The 18,122-nt window shown below is 43.6% G+C and overlaps 1 long non-coding RNA gene and 1 other non-coding gene across 2 annotated transcripts in view; one reads left to right on the plus strand and one right to left on the minus strand.

The window, feature by feature from the left end:
* Positions 1-1,130: 1,130 nt before the first annotated feature.
* Positions 1,131-18,122, minus strand: part of LOC132597800 (uncharacterized) — a 56,154-nt gene continuing 39,162 nt past the window's right edge. Inside the window, exons 7-8 of the long non-coding RNA XR_009565141.1 lie at positions 15,312-15,518; positions 1,131-3,139 (exon numbers count right to left, since the gene is read on the minus strand). This is a non-coding gene — a long non-coding RNA (uncharacterized lncRNA). The remainder of the gene's footprint in view (positions 3,140-15,311; positions 15,519-18,122) is intronic.
* LOC115861035 (U6 spliceosomal RNA) lies at positions 12,335-12,441 on the plus strand. Its single transcript, XR_004042661.1, has one exon. It is a non-coding gene; the product is annotated as a U6 spliceosomal RNA (small nuclear RNA).

Genomic DNA, 18,122 nt, shown 5'->3' on the forward strand with positions numbered 1-18,122 from the left:
GTGCCTAGAGCCCGTGCTCCGCAACAAGAGAAGCCACTGCAATGAGAAGCCCACACACCTCAACGAATGGTAGTCCCTGCTCGCTGCAACTAGAGAAAAGCCCGCACTCAGCAATGAAGACCCAACGCAGCCAAAAATAAATAAATGTAATAAATAAATAAAAATGTAGATCTATACCATCTACAGTTGGCTGGGTAGTATCTCAGTGTACACATGTCCTAAATTATTCACCTGGTTCCTCTATCGTTAGACATCTACGTTGTTTCTAATTTTTATTTATTATAAACAGTGTTCGATACATATCTTTGTACATCTTTGGGTGCTTTTGTTTCTTTAGGGGAAAAAATCCTAAATGTGAAATTGCCAAGTTAAAGGGAATGCACGTAACTTTCTTAAAAAACAAACTTTTGTTTTATTTTATTTTGTTTTTGAAAGGCTTTTAAATATATATTTATTTATTTGTTTGTTTGTTTATTTTGTTGTGCCGGGTCTTAGTTGCAGCAGACAGGCTCCTTAGTTGTGACATGTGAATTCTTAGTTGCAGCATGCATGTGGGATCTAGTTCCCTGACCAGGGATTGAACCTGGGCCCCCTGCATTGGGAGTGTGGAGTCTTAACCACTGCGCCACCAGGGAAGTCCCTGAAAATTTTTTTTTTAATTTTATGTACAAACAGCTAGCATTGTTTCTGCTGTAAGGATGTCCTGGATGACCCATTCAAGGAAGTTTACTTGGTCCAGTTTAATGAAGCCAATATCCTTTGTGTACTGACGGATCCTACTGTGCTGGTTTGAGCAGAGGTAGAGCAAGAACCAGAGCAAGAACCCTGGCTGAATTTTCTCGAATGGCTCCAGAAGAGCTGCTGGCTACCCATCCTGCTTTCTTGAATGCAAGGAGGCAAAAGGAAAGAGCTCCAAAAACAACCTTTTAGATTCAAGTATGTCATGTATAGAGAAAGTGCATAAGTTATAAGTGGACAGTTTGATCAAGTATCACAAAGGGAGCACACCTGTGTAAATACCACCCAGATCGAGAAATAGAAAACTATGATCCCCCTCCACCCCTCTCAGGCCTCCCCCCAACCTTTCCTGCTCTCACCTTTCCAGACATAACAACTCTTCTGACGTTTAACATCACAGATTGATTCTGGCTATCTCTTAACGTATAAACATTATCATCCAGTGTGTACTCATTTGTGTCTGATTTCTCTCACTCAATGTTATCTTTGTGAACTTATGTTGATGAGTATAGTGGGAGCTCATTTTCATTGATGTATTTTTTTTTAATTCTAATTTTGAATTTTTAGAAAGTGAATAGTCACGGGCAACATCATACCAGAAGCATCTCTTGTGCCTTCTACCAGTCTTTGCTTTCCTAAAAGGTGACCTCTCTTCCGATTTCTATCACACTCGATTTGTTTTACCTTCCTTTAAATCTTACTGTAGATCATACAGTAAGTACTCTTTGATGACTGGCTTTTCACTCATATTTTTACCTATTGGATTCACCCACATTTTTGGGTGTAGCAGGAGTTCATCCTTTATTGTATAGTAGATCAGTTTACGAACATGCAGTAATTTATCCATTCTACTGTTGATAGGCATTTGGATTTTATATGATTTTTGGCTATCATCAATAATGCTACTACGAACATTCTTGTGCATGTCTTTAATGTTTGGAGGGGGCCATGTCCCCCTTTTCATTATTTTTCTTTTTCAGAATTTTTGGGCTATCTTTGCATATTATTCTTCATAGAGATGTACTTTAGTATCATTTGGTAAAAATCTTAGAAAAGTTAACGTTAGGATTTTGACTTGGATAGTGCAAAACACACAGGTTAATTTAATATCTTAATTTTGCTGATTCTCATTCCGTGTTTATTAAAATCCCATGTCTCTTGACAAAGTTTTACAGTTTTCTTCATATCATTTTTAAGCATTTATTTTTAAGTTTATTCCTCGGTAGTTTATACCTTTGGTTGCTTTTGTGAATAGGATCTTCTTCCAGGGAGGTCTTTCAATGACACTGTATGAAAGAAATAAATGAGTGCTGTTCAGAAATTCAGTATGTTACAGAAATTCTACTTGTCTCTTTTGTTTGTAAACAACTATTTAGAACTTTCATAGTTGCTTGGTAACGTGTCCCCTTGGCTTTTCATTCTGTGGTGGTACAAAGATAACATGGATTTCTGGAGAAATCCAAAATTGCATGGCAGTGTTGGAAGCTTTCCCAGCTCACGAGTCCCTGCACAAGTTTCTACTCAGCCTGACGGGAAAGAACACCTAAAGCCTGGGCCATTTCTAGGTACTTATTCTGTACCAGTTACTACTAAATGTGGAGAAAACAGACAGATGATACTCAGAAACATGTATAGAGCTTTCAGTTCTCTATGGAGAGAGATTCAGCCTGTAAGGCTGAAGAACTTTCCAGCAGGGGACCCGCATGGGGAAAGGCCCTGAGGTGGGAGGGACTTAGCACATTCAGAGAAGGGAAAAGAATGCAGGGCTGGGAAGTGCTGAGTGAGGGGTGTGTCCTGCGATGAGTCATGACTGGGGAAGTGCAGGCAGGATTATCTGCTGAGATGATGCTCTTCCCACTCTGGCTGATGGGGACCCAAGCAAATGCGATGGGCTGGGGGTGGCAGTCAGGCGGCCCTGGCTGCAAGGTGGTGTGGGCCCAGGGAGACTGAGTCCCAGCCCCAGGGTGGCCTCCTTCTAGCTGTGGAAATGAGGGCCAGTGCCGTGGCCTAACTCTCCCTGGGCCCCATACTGAACTGGACATCTGGCATTGTAGCTACATTACATAGAGAATGGATGGACAACAAGGTCCTACTGTATAGCACAGGGAATTATAGTCAATGTCCTAGGATAAGCCATAATGGAAAAGAATATAAAAAAGAATGTACATATATGTATAACCGAGTCATTTTGCTGTAGAGTGGAAATTAACACAACATTGTTAATCAACTATACTTCAATTAAAAAGGATTACTAATGAAATTAACATTTAAAGATCAACATATAAAAATACTTTTGGGACTTCCCTGGCGGTCCAGTGGTTAGGACTCCACACTTCCACTGCAGGTGGCACGGGTTCAATCCTTGGTCAGGGAACTAAGATCCCGCATCCTGTGGCGTGACCTAAAAAGAAATAAAAATATATTTTTTAGCATCATCCTTGCAGATTAACTTTATCTTATTTTTAAACTACATTTAATAAGCAGCGAGTTGGAACAGTTAAGCTTTGGGTTCCTCCCTCTGTTAAGCATGTGACCATCTGTAAGTGTACACATGAGAAGCTACTTCTTCAAGGGGCCCTTTTGAAATATGGACAAGCATTTTCTCATGGGAATAACATCACCCTCTAATTGGATGCAGTAAGAGAGTAAATGGTTTGATCATGCAGAAGACAGCCTAGTGAGGGAGAGGGTATGTTTATACACACAGGATTCCTTTGATTCACACTCTGCTGTGTCCTGTGTTTCTATGACAGACATCCGGTCATTCCCCTCCCAGAAAGCCATTGTGTGGCACCAAAGAGATAAAGCGTGTGAAAAGGCTTTTTAACAGAAGAGCTAGACAGATTGGGGGTTATAATTAGGTTGGGTGACTTCCTGGGGTCCCTGAGCATCTGGGGAAATGGGTGGTAGGGGCCCTGACAGGTCACCCACTGAGAAAGCAGAGGAAATGCCAAAACTGAGATAACTGAGGCAGCTGGAGATCACATAAGACCTTTAATTTTTTTTCTAAGCTGGCCTGCCCACAGTTCAAAATTTGGCACTAGTTCCCACGGAAGAATGCTGATTGCCTCAACCATGAGACCTTTCACTGCCCCTCCACCCTCACCCTGTCCAGCTTCGACCTGGGCTCAGCCTAGCCAAACCCAGCTCCTGAATGCATGTGGGCCCAAGTGTTGCAGGAAAACGCGTGGGGCCAGAGAGGATGGTCACATCCCACGTCTCAGGCGAGTCCCTGGGACGGCCGCCAAGTGTGGGTTCTTAGCTTCGCACAGGAAAGAATTAAAGAGCGAGCCACAGTAAAGTGAAAGAAGGTTTATTCAGGGAGATCTATATTCCATAGACAGAGTGTGGGCCATCTGGGAAGGTGAGAGTGGCCCCAAGGTAGGGAGATCTATATTCCATAGACAGAGTGTGGGCCATCTCAGAAGGTGAGAGTGGCCCCAAGGTATAGTGCTGCCAGTTTTTATAGGGGTGGGTTTCTATAGTGGGTAATTTCATAGGCTAATGAGTGGGAGGAATATTCCAGCTCTTTGGGGGAAGTGGTGGGGATTTCCAGGAATTGGACCACCGCCCACTTTTTGACTTTGTATGGTCGGCCTTGGAACTGTCATGGCACCTGTGAGTGTGTCATTTAGCATGCTGATGTGTTACAATGAGCATATATTGAGGCTCAAGGTCTGGTGGAAGTCAATTCATCAGCCATCTTGGACCTAGTTCGTTCTAACCAATTTATGTCGTGTCCTCAATGGCTGTCATTCTTTTAAAGGTTGTGTCCTGCCCCCTTCCTGTCTCACAAGCACCCATGTGGCTCAGAGATGGGGTGAACACATCTGGTTTTCCTGTGACCCTCCCCATTTGTGCCTGTTGTCCTGGTGCCATTACTAATACTCCCCCTCTCATTCTCCGCAGTGCTCCAATATAGGTGATAAATTATGTGTTCTCCTTATTGAGAACCCAGCTACAGGCTGTTACCTCAACAGGCAGCAAGACTTGGAAGCCTAGGTTTGGAGAGCAAGGGTCCAGGGATACTACACTTGTTCCCAAAAGGTAAAAGGAATGGAGAGCAGAGGAGGGTCAGCCTAACATAAGAAAGACCCAGGAGGCAGTGATAATGCTCTGGTTCACCTCCCCATCCCAGGCATCCTCATTTGTTTGAGCCCCAGCACTGCTGCCTTGCGTACTAGCAATCTAGATGCATAAAGCACAGTACACTGATCAAAGGCAATCAGACATTCATTCCATCTAACAAAACTGAGTCCAAGCTCGCTTTGTGTACCACACAACAGGCCAATGAATCTGGAAACGAGGTGCTGAGGCAAGGAATAGCGACTTTATTCAGAAAGACGGCAGACCAAGAAGATGGTGGACTAGTGTCCCCAAAAAACCATCTTATCAGGGTCTGGATGCCAGTTTCTTTTATAGAACAGAGAGGGGGAGGCAGTGAGGAAGTAAAGTAAAAAGGGCCATTAGTTTTGCCTGGCTTGGCCAGCCTCAGGGAGGGGATGTGTTAGTTTCTTCTTTTCTGCAGCCATCCACCAGTGGGCAGGGTCAGATTGTCTCCCTGTGAGCTGAACAAAGGCACTTTAGTTTAACATTCAGGCAGAGGGGCAGGGTTCCCTGAGGCAGGCCATTACCGATGATTATAATAACAAAAGCAACGAAAAGCAAAGGTTAAAGTCAAAGCAACAGATCCAACATGGAGTCAGATTTTGCTCTTCCCTGTTACACAATTACTGACACGCTACTTTGGTCCAGGAACAGACACAGATACTGGGAATCCAAAGAGGATTTCAGGCAAGTCACTAGACTTATAGTGCAGTGAGGTAAACACTATGAGGTAAGCCCAAGGGGTCATGGGAGCCCAGAGGAAGAGCTGGCTCACTTTTCCTGGAAAGCCAGCGGGGGGCAGGGAGGGGCGCAGTTACCAGGAAATCTATCACAAAGGAGCTCTTGGAGCCAGGCTCTGCAGACAAGACAAGGTACCAGATATCTCCCTGTGGGAGCAGGGAGTTCTCAGCTTTCAAGAGCCATACAACCAGTGTGATGAATTGGGAAATGGGGATTGACATATACACACTAATATGTATAAAATGGATAACTAATAAGAACCTGCTCTCTAAAAAAAAAAACATAAAATAAAATTAAAAAAAAAAAAGCGCCAAACAACCAGAATTACAAGTGTGTGTGAGCCAGCAGGAGGACCCAGGCAGGCAGATGAAGCCATGGATGACGCAGTCCCAGGAGGGTGGGGCTGGTGTTCCTTTCAGACCTTCCCCTTAGGGGCAGCTTGTGCCAGGCCCCAAGCCGGGGCTGGGGCTGAAGTTCAGAGCATCCAGATGGCCTGTGGGAGGTGAGAGTGGGCCTAGAATCAGGCAGGCTCTGAAAAAGCTGATCCGCTGTCAGATAAACCTCCTGGGAAGAAGGGTGGAAATCTTGTGTGGCCATTCCGAGAAGCAGAAAGAATAGGCAGGCGCCAAGGCACTGGTTTCCCCTTGACTAGGGGGCAAGGTTGGGAAACAGGCTGGCCCCAGCTCACCCTTCCCACCCCTCCACCCTCTGCAATGTTTGCCACTGAGGATGCCATTAGGTTTTAGGGTCTGGTTGAGGTAACCCAGTGGTTCTCACGTTTTAGCATCACCTGGGGAGGCCTGTTAAAACACAGATGCCTGGGGCCCACTCCAGAGTCCATAGGTCTGGGGTAGAGACCCCAAAACTGTACTGTATACAAGTTCCCAGGTGCTCTGGTTCTCATGGCGTTTTTTGGTTTATTTGCTTTTCATTGAGGTATAATTATACAATAGTATACAAATTTCAGGTGTACAACATAGTGATTCACAATTTTTAAAGGTTATACTCCATTTATAGTTATTAGAAAATATTGGCTATATTCCCAGTGTATAGTATATCCTTGGAGCTTATTGATTATATTCTCAGGTTTTGAGAAGCACTGAGGTAAGCCAGTCGTGGTCTCTCTTTGATGGGGCCCCCAGTGAGGCTGCCTGGGGCTGAGGACATGGGATTCGGAAGCGGGAACTGGGCTTGTGGGCTGGCTTGTAAGACTCCTCAGTTTGTACCTTAATAAAACGGTCATTCTGGGGAATATCCTGGCGGTCCAGTGGTTAGGACTTCGTGCTCTCACTGCCGAGGGCTTGGGCAACTAATAAATCCCACAAGCTGCGCAGCATGACCGAAAAAAAGAGAAAGGGGTCATTTTGAGTCCCAAACAAGACCTGTGATATAAAAGCCCTTTGTAAACTGAGAGGTGAAATTCAATGTCAGTTATCATGCCCAAGCTGAAACCGTGTAAAACTCAGATTGGGACTCGAACCACGCAGCCGGGGCTCAAACCCGGCCAGAACCCAGATTGGGACTCGAACCACGCAGCCGGGGCTCAAACCCGGCCAGAACCCAGATTGGGACTTCAACCTACGTGGCCAGGATTTGAACCGGGCCAAAGCCCTGCTTGGGACTCTAACCTGACGTCTGGACTTACTGAGGCTCAGGTTCTGCGTCTCGGTGCAGAAGGAATTCAGTGAGAGGCAAAGTGATAGGAAAGAAGTAGATTTCTTAACTTAGGATGCTTGTAAGAGATGCAAGCGGGCAGGCGAGGGAGCTCTGCCTTGAGGATTAAGTGGGCTACAATTTTATGGTCAAAGGAAAGGGGGAGGGGAAAAGACGGCCTTATTCCAGTAGATGTGAGGCTTACATCACTAGTTCCTTCTTCATATCAGGCAGGAGAGTGTCTGACCCTATGAAGTCAAACTAGGATTATCATAGCACTTATTCAAATCAGTAGAAGGGTGGGGACATTTTTCTTCCATCTAATGGCCTGGGGCATATCTCGTACTTTTATTTATGGCTTTATAGTTAAGCAAGGCTGCTTTGTTCCAATAGCTTTCTTGAGCCATCATTAACTTACAGTGGTCTCCCAAAGTTTCCTAGGTTTCCCTCTCTAACTATAGTCCCCTACTAGGACTTCTACAACTACCTGTATAACTATCCTATTCTATGCGTATCACAAACCTGAAGTTGTGAAATGTGCTTGTTTCTCCTAAAATAATTATGGCTGTGACCTAAGGACCACACCTACATCAGGATCCCCTGGGATGCTTCTTTTAATGTGAACTTCATAGATCTGAATCTTGGGTTGGGGTCCATCATTACATTTACAATTTCAAAACATCTTGGGTGATTCTTGGACACCCCAAGGAGTTTAAGAACCTCCAACTTATTTGAAGAGTGAGTGGGAGATGAAAAAAAAAAAGTCATTCTTCATTTTTCTGGTTTGCTCTTGGGCCAGTAAGATCCCTCCCGCCCCAAACCCCGCACTCCCTCAGTCTCCTTGCTGCCAGCAATGCTGGAGGAACCTCACTTCTCTGGAAAGTCATGGCTCACGGGATTCACTTTTCCAGAAAGCTGCTTCTCCGTTGCCAGGCTCCCAGCTGCACGCACGCCAGGCGCCCCCTCCTGGCCACATAGTTTTGTCACTTTTCCTCCGATGGCGCTAATCTGATCCTCCCACGTATGAGTTCAGAATCCTTTTAATGTCAGAAGAAAATATGATTCTCTTGCATTTAAGAAGTTTGAAAGCCTCTTGAAATGTCTCAGCTACTTGTGATTTTACTGTTCCAGTGTTCTGGAATGAGCTGTCCAGAAAAAAGAGGTTCAGGCATTTAGTTTGCAGAAGTGAAATCAGATCGGGGCGGGCGCGGTGGACTCCACCTTCCGTAGGTGGAGTCTTTTCTTTAAAAGGACCACATCTGCCAGGGTGTAGCTCATAACACAGCAGTAAACTTGGTCCCTGGAGGATGTTGGAGGTGTGTACCTGTGTGCAGTTTCCTTCCATGGCTTCATTTCAGCAGTGTGTGGTTTTCTGTGTTCAGTTAGCGTTTCTTGCAGAAATCATGCATAAGCAAATGTAAAATTCCCATTATCCTCAGATAGTTCCCTAATGTATCAATTGTACTGGCACAAATTCGTGCTCTTTTATAGCAAATCTGACTGTAATGCATCATTAAGAATGTGCTGATATGAAAATACCTCTGAAATAAATTGTAGAGTGAATAAAACCAAGGTGCAAAAAAAAAAAAAAAGCCACATTTCGGTAGGCTGGCAGAGAAAGTGTTCGTGGATTCAGAAAATCTAATTAACAACCTGAGACTTCCTCTGAGTCTTCTGTTGACTGTCTGGTCACTTTCACCACAGCATCCTGGAGCTGGAGGGTGTCCTAGAGCTGTTCTTCCCAACTGTGTGCACATCCAGCACATAGTGATTGTTAAAAGATAAACTGATAAACTAAGGCACATTACACCTTTGAAGAGTTTATCTGAGCAAACATCAGTTTGAATCGGGCAGTACCGAACCAAAAGCTGTTAGAAGCACTCCACCTACAGGAGCTAGTAGAAAGGCTTTTATAGGAGGAGACTTGGAAAGAAAGCGAAGAAATTATTTGATTGGCTATAGCTTGAGCAGTTGCTTTTGGGGGGCAAACCTAGCTGACTGTTTGTTTTTGTGTTTTTTTGTTTTTTTGCTTTTTGGCACGTGGCACGTGGGATCTTAGCTCCCTGACCAGGGATCAAACTCACACCCCCTGCATTGGAAGCGTGGAGTCTCAACCACTGGATTGCCAGGGAAGTCCTGATCGTTTGTTCTTAAATTTTATTTTCTGGGATTTGAGTGGCTAGGTTTTGGTTTACTTAGATAGGCTACCAAGGCATTTGAGTCACCTTAGTCCATATATACATTAGGGTCCACCCTTGGTGTTGTACATTCTATGGGTTTGGACAAATGTGTAATGACATGCATCCATCATTATAGTATTATACAGAGTATTTTCACTGCCCTAAAAACCCTCTGTGCTCCCACGTAGTCAACCTCTCCCTTCTCACTAACAATCATTGATCTTTTTATTGTCTCCACAGTTTTGCCTTTTCCAGAATGTCTTATAGTTGGAATCATATAGTACGTAGCCTTCTCAGATTGGTTTATTTCACTTAGTCATATGCACTTAAGTTTCCTCCATTTCTTTTCATGGCTTCATACCTCATTTCCTTTCAGTGCTGAATAACATTCCATTGTCTGATGTACTGCACTGTACCTATCCACTCATCTACTGAAGATTCCAGAATTTTTCATCTCCCCAAAAGGAAGCTCTGAACGCATCAAACACTTACTCCACATTCCCTGGTCTCCCCAACCCCTGGCAACTACTGATCTACTTTTAGTCTCTGTGCATTTGCCTATTCTGGATATTTCATGCAAATGAAATCTCATTAATTCTTTGTACCTTCCTTACTATAGTCTTTTTTTTTCCACATCTTTATTGGAGTATAATTGCTTTACAATGGTGTGTTAGTTTCTGCTTTATAACAAAGTGAATCAGTTATACATATACATATGTTCCCATATATCTTCCCTCTTGCATCTCCCTCCCTCCCACCCTCCCTATCCCACCCCTCTAGCTGGTCACAAAGCACTGAGCTGATCTCCCTGTGCTATGCGGCTGCTTCCCACTAGCTATCTACCTTACGTTTGGTGGTGTATATATGTCCATGCCTCTCTCTCACTTCGTCACAGCTTACCCTTCCCCTGCCCTATATCCTCAAGTCCATTCTCTAGTAGGTCTATGTCTTTATTCCTGTCTTACCCCTAGGTTCTTCATGACCTTTTTTTTTTTCTTAGATTCCATATATGTGTGTTAGCATATGGTATTTGTTTTTCTCTTTCTGACTTACTTCACTCTGTATGACAGACTCTAGGTCCATCCACCTCACTACAAATAACTCAATTTCGTTTCTTTTTATGGCTGAGTAATATTCCATTGTATATATGTGCCACATCTTCTTTATCCATTCATCTGTTGATGGACACTTAGGTTGCTTCCATGTCCTGGTTATTGTAAATAGAGCTGCAATGAATATTTTGGTACATGACTCTTTTTGAATTATAGTTTTCTCAGGGTATATGCCCAGTAGTGGGATTGCTGGGTCGTATGGTAGTTCTATTTGTAGTTTTTTAAGGAACCTCCATACTGTTCTCCATAGTGGCTGTACCAATTTACATTCCCACCAACAGTGCAAGAGGGTTCTCTTTTCTCCACACCCTCTCCAGCATTTATTGTTTCTAGATTTTTTGATGATGGCCATTCTGACTGGTGTGAGATGATATCTCATTGTAGTTTTGATTTGCATTTCTCTAATGATTAATGATGTTGAGCATTCTTTCATGTGTTTGTTGGCAGTCTGTATATCTTCTTTGGAGAAATGTCTATTTAGGTCTTCTGCCCATTTTTGGATTGAGTTGTTTGTTTTTTTGTTATTGAGCTTATACAGTCTTTCTTTCATTTGTTCTTCATTTCCAACCTCTCCTTTGCCCTAGGTCCCCCAGGCTCCCCTGCTGCACGACAATGTGTTATCTTTCCTTGGAATATTTGCACTTTAAACCCATGTGAATATGGCAAGTATAAGGCAAAAAGATATTTTTAATCATATTTCTGGGCCTCATCGTGACCCTGGAGATCCAGTGGTTAGGACTGGGTGCTTTCACTGCTGAGGCCCTGGGTTCAATCCCTGGTCAGGGAACTAAGATCCCGCAAACCCCTTGGCATGGCCAAAAAAAAAAAAAGAGGCCTAATACTTGGAACAAATAGAGCCAGGGAACCTGGGTCAGCCTCAGAGTCACCTGGAAAGTTTCATGAAATGCAGATTCTAACTGCCCACCGGGGACGTCTCATCCAGGGTGTCTTCGGTATGGTTTCGACAATGTCTTTTTGTTCATGCACACTTGTGAGCACTCTGGGGAGGGGCTATAAGTACAGTAAAGTCAAACCCTGGGGCACAGCATTTAGGGAAGCACTTGCCCTGCACCCCTTGCATCACCCAGTCAGGGCCCTGCACTGGGGGCTTCTAAAAATGTGTGGAGGAAAATGGGTCTTTCCAGGGAGCTGGAGCCAGTGACCAGGGTCAGAAAAACCCAGGTTATACCTATAAGGTCTCCTGACATGGCAACTCGTTGAGTTTTCACTGTTATCTTTTAAAAACTCATATCCTGAAAGGTCACAGGCATAAGGCAATATTTCCACCTAAATCTCAGACCTAGAGATGTCTAAGAACTAATTAGAGTTAATGACATTGACTTTTCTCAAATGGATGATTTTTAACATGCTGTATTAGTTTCCTAGTGTTGCTGTAACAAAGCACCATAAATGAGGTAGCTTAGAGTAACTATTCTCACCCTGTTCTGGAGGCCAGAAGTCTGAAATCAAGGTGTTGGCAGGACCATGCTCCCTCTGAAACCTGTAGGGGAGAATCTCTCCTTGCTTCTTCTAGCTTCCAGGGGTTGCTGGCCATCCTTGGGTTTCCTCAGCTTGAAGTTCCATTACTCCAGTCTCTGCCCCCACGGTCTCAATGACCTTCTTCTGTCTGTGTCTGTGTCTCTGTCTCCCTCTCGTTATAAGATGGCCTATCCCAATCCAACGTGTCCTCATCTTAACTTGATTGCATCTGCAAAGATCCTATTTCCAAACAAGGTCACATTCATAGGTCACGGATAGACATGAATTGGAGGGGAGGAGGGGGACCCACTTCAACCCCGTCCTGTGCTCGCTTCGGCAGCACATATACTAAAATCGGAATGGTCCAGAGAAGATTGGCATGGCCCCTGCACAAGGATGACATGCAAATTCGTGAAGGGTTCCATGTTTTTCAAATATCATATATCACATATATGGAATCTAAAATATGACACAGATGAACTTTCCTACGAAACAGAAACAGACTCACAGACATAGAGAACAGACTTGTGGTTGCCAACGGGGAGGGGGCATAGGGGAGGGAAGGATTGGGAGTTTGGAATTAGCAGATGCAAACTATTATATATGGAATGGATAAACAACAAGGTCCTACTGTATAGCACAAGGAACTATATTCAATCTCCTGTGATAAACCATAATGGAAAAGAATATGAAAAAGAATACATATATACATATATATATGTAAATAACTGAATCACTTTGCTGTACAGCAGAAATTAACACATTATAAATCAACTATACTTCAATAAAAAAAAAATTTTGGAGGGGGCTATACCACGCAGCTTGCGGGATCTTAGTTCCATGACCAGGGATTGAACCTAGACCACGACAGTGATAGCGCCAAGCCCTAACCACTGGACCGTCAGGGAACTCCCGAATAAATTTTTAAAAAAATTGTTCTCCTCTTGGTTTTTCATTTGATTTGGATTCATTCTCTTCACCTACCTCCAAATAAGCCGGGGTCTTTTATAAGGATTTTAATGGATGTTGCCAATCATCTAGCACCAATTTAAAAGATGAGAAGATACTATTCTCCACAGGTGAACTAACCCATCAGATTATCAATGTGCTCTGCTCCCTTACAGAAATGCACATTTATAGGGGAGCAGCCTTTAGGGTTTCACCATCTGTATCCACTTGTATGTTTCCAAATGTAGGAGACAGTATACCTACAAAGGAATTTCTATTTCTAGGAAGGTTGGGAAAAAATAAATAAAACTCCTACTGTTTACTTGAATCTAGAAAGGAATGAAAGCTCTCTTTCTAAGTTAGCGAAGGAATGAGATAGTGACAGGCAGACCTAAAAGGCGAATTTTTATTTTAAGCGAAACAATGAGGAATCATCGCTGTTTCTCAGTCTTAAGGATCACCAGGTTCACCTCAGTTTATAGTCAATTGAAACCCAGGGAAGCTAAGTGATTTCCCAAGGTCACACAGTGCATCAATCACCTAAAAAATACTTACTGAGCCTCTGCTACATGGAAATTTCTATGCTGGGTAGCATAGGAGCCAGAACAGAACACTTGACTCCAGATTCCTAGTCTCTTAAAATTGCTGGTGCCTCAATACCAATCAAGGGAGTGGCACCAAACCACCAGCAGCTACTGCATTCTTTATCTCCATGTACTTTTTTTTAAAAAGCCAGTATCATTTAAGAATGTTCTTGATCAAGCAGTAAGAAGTCATTAATTTTATCAAATCTTGATCCTTGCATACACATCTTAATATCTTGTGTACGACATAAACAGGCATAAAGTGCTTTTGTTGCATCCTGAAGTTGTCCACGAAAAGCCCTTGACTTGCAAACTGAACGAGTTGCATTTTTCATGAAATACCATTTATACGTCAAAGAACACCTGCCCAAACTAGAGTTATTCACATCTGAGTATTTGGTAGGCATTTCCTCGAAACTGAATAAAGTGGAGACAACTGACAGCGTTTGTTGCCCATGATAAAATTTGAGCCTTCAAGTGACAAGTGAAATTTTGGAAAACTTGTGCCTACCACCATGAGCTTGACAGGTTCCCAACACTGTAAGACTTTTCTAATAAGATCTATAGTCATATTCCAAAGGTAATTTTTTCTATATTACATAATGAAGTGTGTTAACTTTTATAAGACTTGCATAACTCAGTTAATCAATATTTGCCAAATTATCAATCCATGATGTTAAAAAACCAAGCATGGGTAAAATATCTATTCAAAGTGCAAGATGAAAAAAAAACAAAGTGCAAAAGATGGATTTTAATGTAGCCAAGTAGGAAGAGTTCATTGATATGGTTTTAGATTACACATTGCAACTTAGGAAACCATCACTTGTCAAGCATTGGTGGTAGTATCACGCAATAGTCGCAATTATCTAATAATCATCTAAAAATGAAATTTTCTTCCCCTTGCTAACCACATAACAGTGAGGATGAATTTTCTTCAAACACTTTAACCAGAACAACACCTTGCAACAGACTAATGAAAAAGTAGGTGAGAATCAAACTGTCTTCTATTAGGTGAGGCCTTAATAAAACATTTTTAATGTAAAAAAACCACATTCTTCTCACTAAATGCTTCCCTATTTTGAAGAAGATCATTATTTTTTATTTTTAAAAATGTGTTGGGACTTCTCTGGTGGCGCAGTGGTTAAGAATCCACCTGCCAATGCAGGGGACACAGGTTCGAGCCCTGGTCCGGAAAGATCCCACATGCCGTGGAGCAACTAAGCCCGTGCGCCACAACTACTGAAGCCCACATGCCTAGAGCCCGTGCTCCACAACAAGAGAAGCCACCGCAATGAGAAGCCTGTGCACTGCAACAAAGAGTAGCCCTGCTTGCCGCAACTAGAGAAAGCCCGTGTGCAGCAACGAAGACCCAATGCAGCCAAAAATAAATTATAATTATTTTTTTTTGCGGTGCGCAGGCCTCTCACTGCTGTGGCCTCTCCCGTTGCGGAGCACAGGCTCCAGACGCGCAGGCTCAGTGGCCGTGGCCCACGGGCCCAGCCGCTCTGTGGCACGCGGGATCCCCTCGAACCGGGGCACGAACCCACGTCCCCTGCATCGGCAGGCGGACTCCCAACCACTGCGCCACCAGGGAAGCCCTATTATTGTTTTAAAGTGTTATCGTTTTACCTAACATGAAGTGGGTTTATTATTGTTATTGCTCTGGTCATCCCATGGAAGTATATGGATCCCACAAGCAAAATTTGACTCCGGTTTTGAGACTAACACACCACACACACTAAGAGGGTATGAAGAATGCTATTACTCACATAATCAGGCTTTCTGGGAAGAGCAGGGCAGGCTCCAAAGAAGGTCCAAAAACAGCTGAAGAAAGCAGGGAGAGGCGACTGGAGTCTTCTGGTGGTTAGGGGTGGGGCTGGAGTGAGGGCTTCCTCACGCGGACCAGATCGTGCCTGGGCTGAACTTTTCCTTGGCACAAAGGCAGGCAGCTCCTTGAGCTTTGTAACTGGCTTCAGCTGTGGGGCGAGAGGGCCAGGTTAGGCACAGAGGCTGGAAGTTGTCAACACTCAAATAGCAACAACGGGGTCAGACTCCTTATTAAAATTCACCCTTGATATTGGACTGATGACTGAAATGTGGCCATGTTTCATTCAAATGAATTTGAACTTGTAAGAAACAAACCATTGTGGTGTTCTATGAAGCCTGTAGGCTGGTTAGGGAGGTGAAAGTTCTGCTGAATGCCTTAAGAGCCCAGTGTTCTGTATTTTGCAGAGTGAAATGTGTGCATTGGTCGCTATCAATAATATTTAGAACTGCAAAGGAGATAAGAAGGGTCTTGGTGAGCCCTCGTATTGTGGCTTTCGTAGGTGCAGAGATATGTGTGACCTTGGGTTTATATTTTGGGTATCTGTGAAGCAAGAGATTCCTAGAGTTTTTGACCCATAAGGATGCAACCTTGGATAAGGAATTGTTGCTGCCACTTGGCTGGACCAGATGGCTGACTATTGGCAATGAACAACCCACGCATCTGTAAACATGCACAGCTGAAGCAGATTGTTGGCTAGGGATCAGGGCTAAGATGACTGCCTGAAGTCCAGCTAATTGTGCTGACACTGTGTCCTGTCTTCAGTTAGGGATGACCCCATAAAGGGATAAAAAGCAGCAGCTCTCCAGAGAGCTCCATCACGTATAGTGATGGCAATGATGTCTGTAAACCATTCAAACTCCCATTGCTATTCACTGTATCGACCCCAAGCCTCCCCAAGTAGCCATGAGGTCTGGAGAGGGGTGACCTCTTCCAGCATGGTAGCATCTGGCAAAGGTTGTGAGACAAATGACCCAGGGCTACTTGAAAGAGGGCCTCAATGACATTCTCCAGGCCTTAAACATCAATTATCAAAACTTTCAACTGAGGTTGATGACATGTGTAACAGAGGCTTGAGCAGACTCAGCAGATGCAGCATAAAGCAGCCAACTCAGGGTGTAAGCTCCCTAGCAGGCAGCAACACAGCTCAAAGAGCACACTGGCCAGTCAGCAGGCAGCAGCTCAGAATGCATGCCTGCCAGCAGGCAACAGAACCAGTTAGCGAATCAAAGCAGGAGAAGAAAGACCCTTGGTAGTGGTCACCACCTAGATACTCAACGGTTGGGTTCACTCTGCCTCCTTGGGGTGATCACAACATTTATTTACACAGAAATAAATAAATAAATAAACAAATCAGTCATTAATTTTAAAATAAAATTTTGAATTCTCAGTTTTAATTTCTAATACAGTAAACGTCAGTAGAAATATCCCACATAAACAACAACTTTTTGACCCCCTCTCTATATTTTAAGGGTGTGAAGAGATCCTGAGACCAAACAGTGTGAGACCCATTGGCATATCTATTTGTAAAACTGAAGCAAAAGTCTCACAAGACGGCAGTTACTCATCTATCATGTGATACACCCGGTTTTCTCCCCTATTCTTTTCTATTTCATCCTCTAACAAATGCTGTTCATGCCCACAAGTGGTTCACTAGCTACAGCTTGAAAACACACAAGTAAGGCATGAGGATAGTATAGTGTCTTTGTGGGGCACTTTTTACTTAAATTAAACTTGGTTATTGCTGGAGAAGGAAGTATCTAAAGTCACATTGCCCCTGAGGATCAGGTTCTCACTTCTAAACAGAGTTGAATAGACCGTGAAGTTAATGAAGCTTGGCTTTACGTCTCCTCATGCGCACAGGCCCCTTCTAGGGTCCTGTACCTATTTTTTATGGGTAATTTGGCATTCCTATTTTTTTTTTAAAGCTGGCCACCCAATCTGTATAAGCTTCAGGCCTCACCAAACCTAGATCCATGCCTGCTTCTAAACCATTTTTCCCCCAGTATATAAGCTGGATTGTTTTAAAATAAATGCTTTGCTTTCCTAATTAAAAACAATGGTAGCAATTAGAAACACAGTTGCTGTTTGCGTCAGGTCCCTTTAAAGAAACCCACATGAGTTACTTATTTCAAGGAAAAGGGAGTTGATTCTAAGGATACATGTGCACTGGGACTTGAGAACCGTCCAGAACAAGTCTGTCCCTTTTTCCCTTAGCAGCCCCATGGACTCTCTGCTTCTTTCTTGTGAATCTGTCCTCCTCTCTTTACAACCGGGCTCCTTCAGACCCTCAACTCCACGGTCCACAGTGAGCCCTTACTTAGTTCTCATCCTCCATTGACCCAGCCTGCCTCGGTTTACTCCCTTGATTTACAAATTGCCAACCCCTGGACGAGCAATCTGATTGGCTCAGCTCAGGGGTCCAAGTCTGGCCATGCCATAGGCTGCTGGGGAGCCTGAGATAGGCCATCCTTGGACCAAGTGCCCAGTAAACCACAGCGGGGGGTGTGGGCACAGGGCCAGGTGATACAAGCCTTAGCCAGTTAGGCCACAGAATCTGTAGACAGGGCCTTATCCCTTAGAAGGGCTGGTCAGCAGACAGAAGTTATTCTGATCATTCAAGCTTTGAGTTTTTGCTCTATATTCTTAATTAGATTTTAGTTCAATTTTAACTTGAATGTTTTTGCAGTGTTGCTTCCAAATGTATGTGTATGTGTGTGTTTGTGTTTACCTCACTTTTCACTGTTTAATTTTG

The sequence above is a fragment of the Globicephala melas genome, chromosome 9 (genome assembly GCF_963455315.2).
Source record: "Globicephala melas chromosome 9, mGloMel1.2, whole genome shotgun sequence".
Lineage (NCBI taxonomy): Eukaryota > Metazoa > Chordata > Mammalia > Artiodactyla > Delphinidae > Globicephala > Globicephala melas.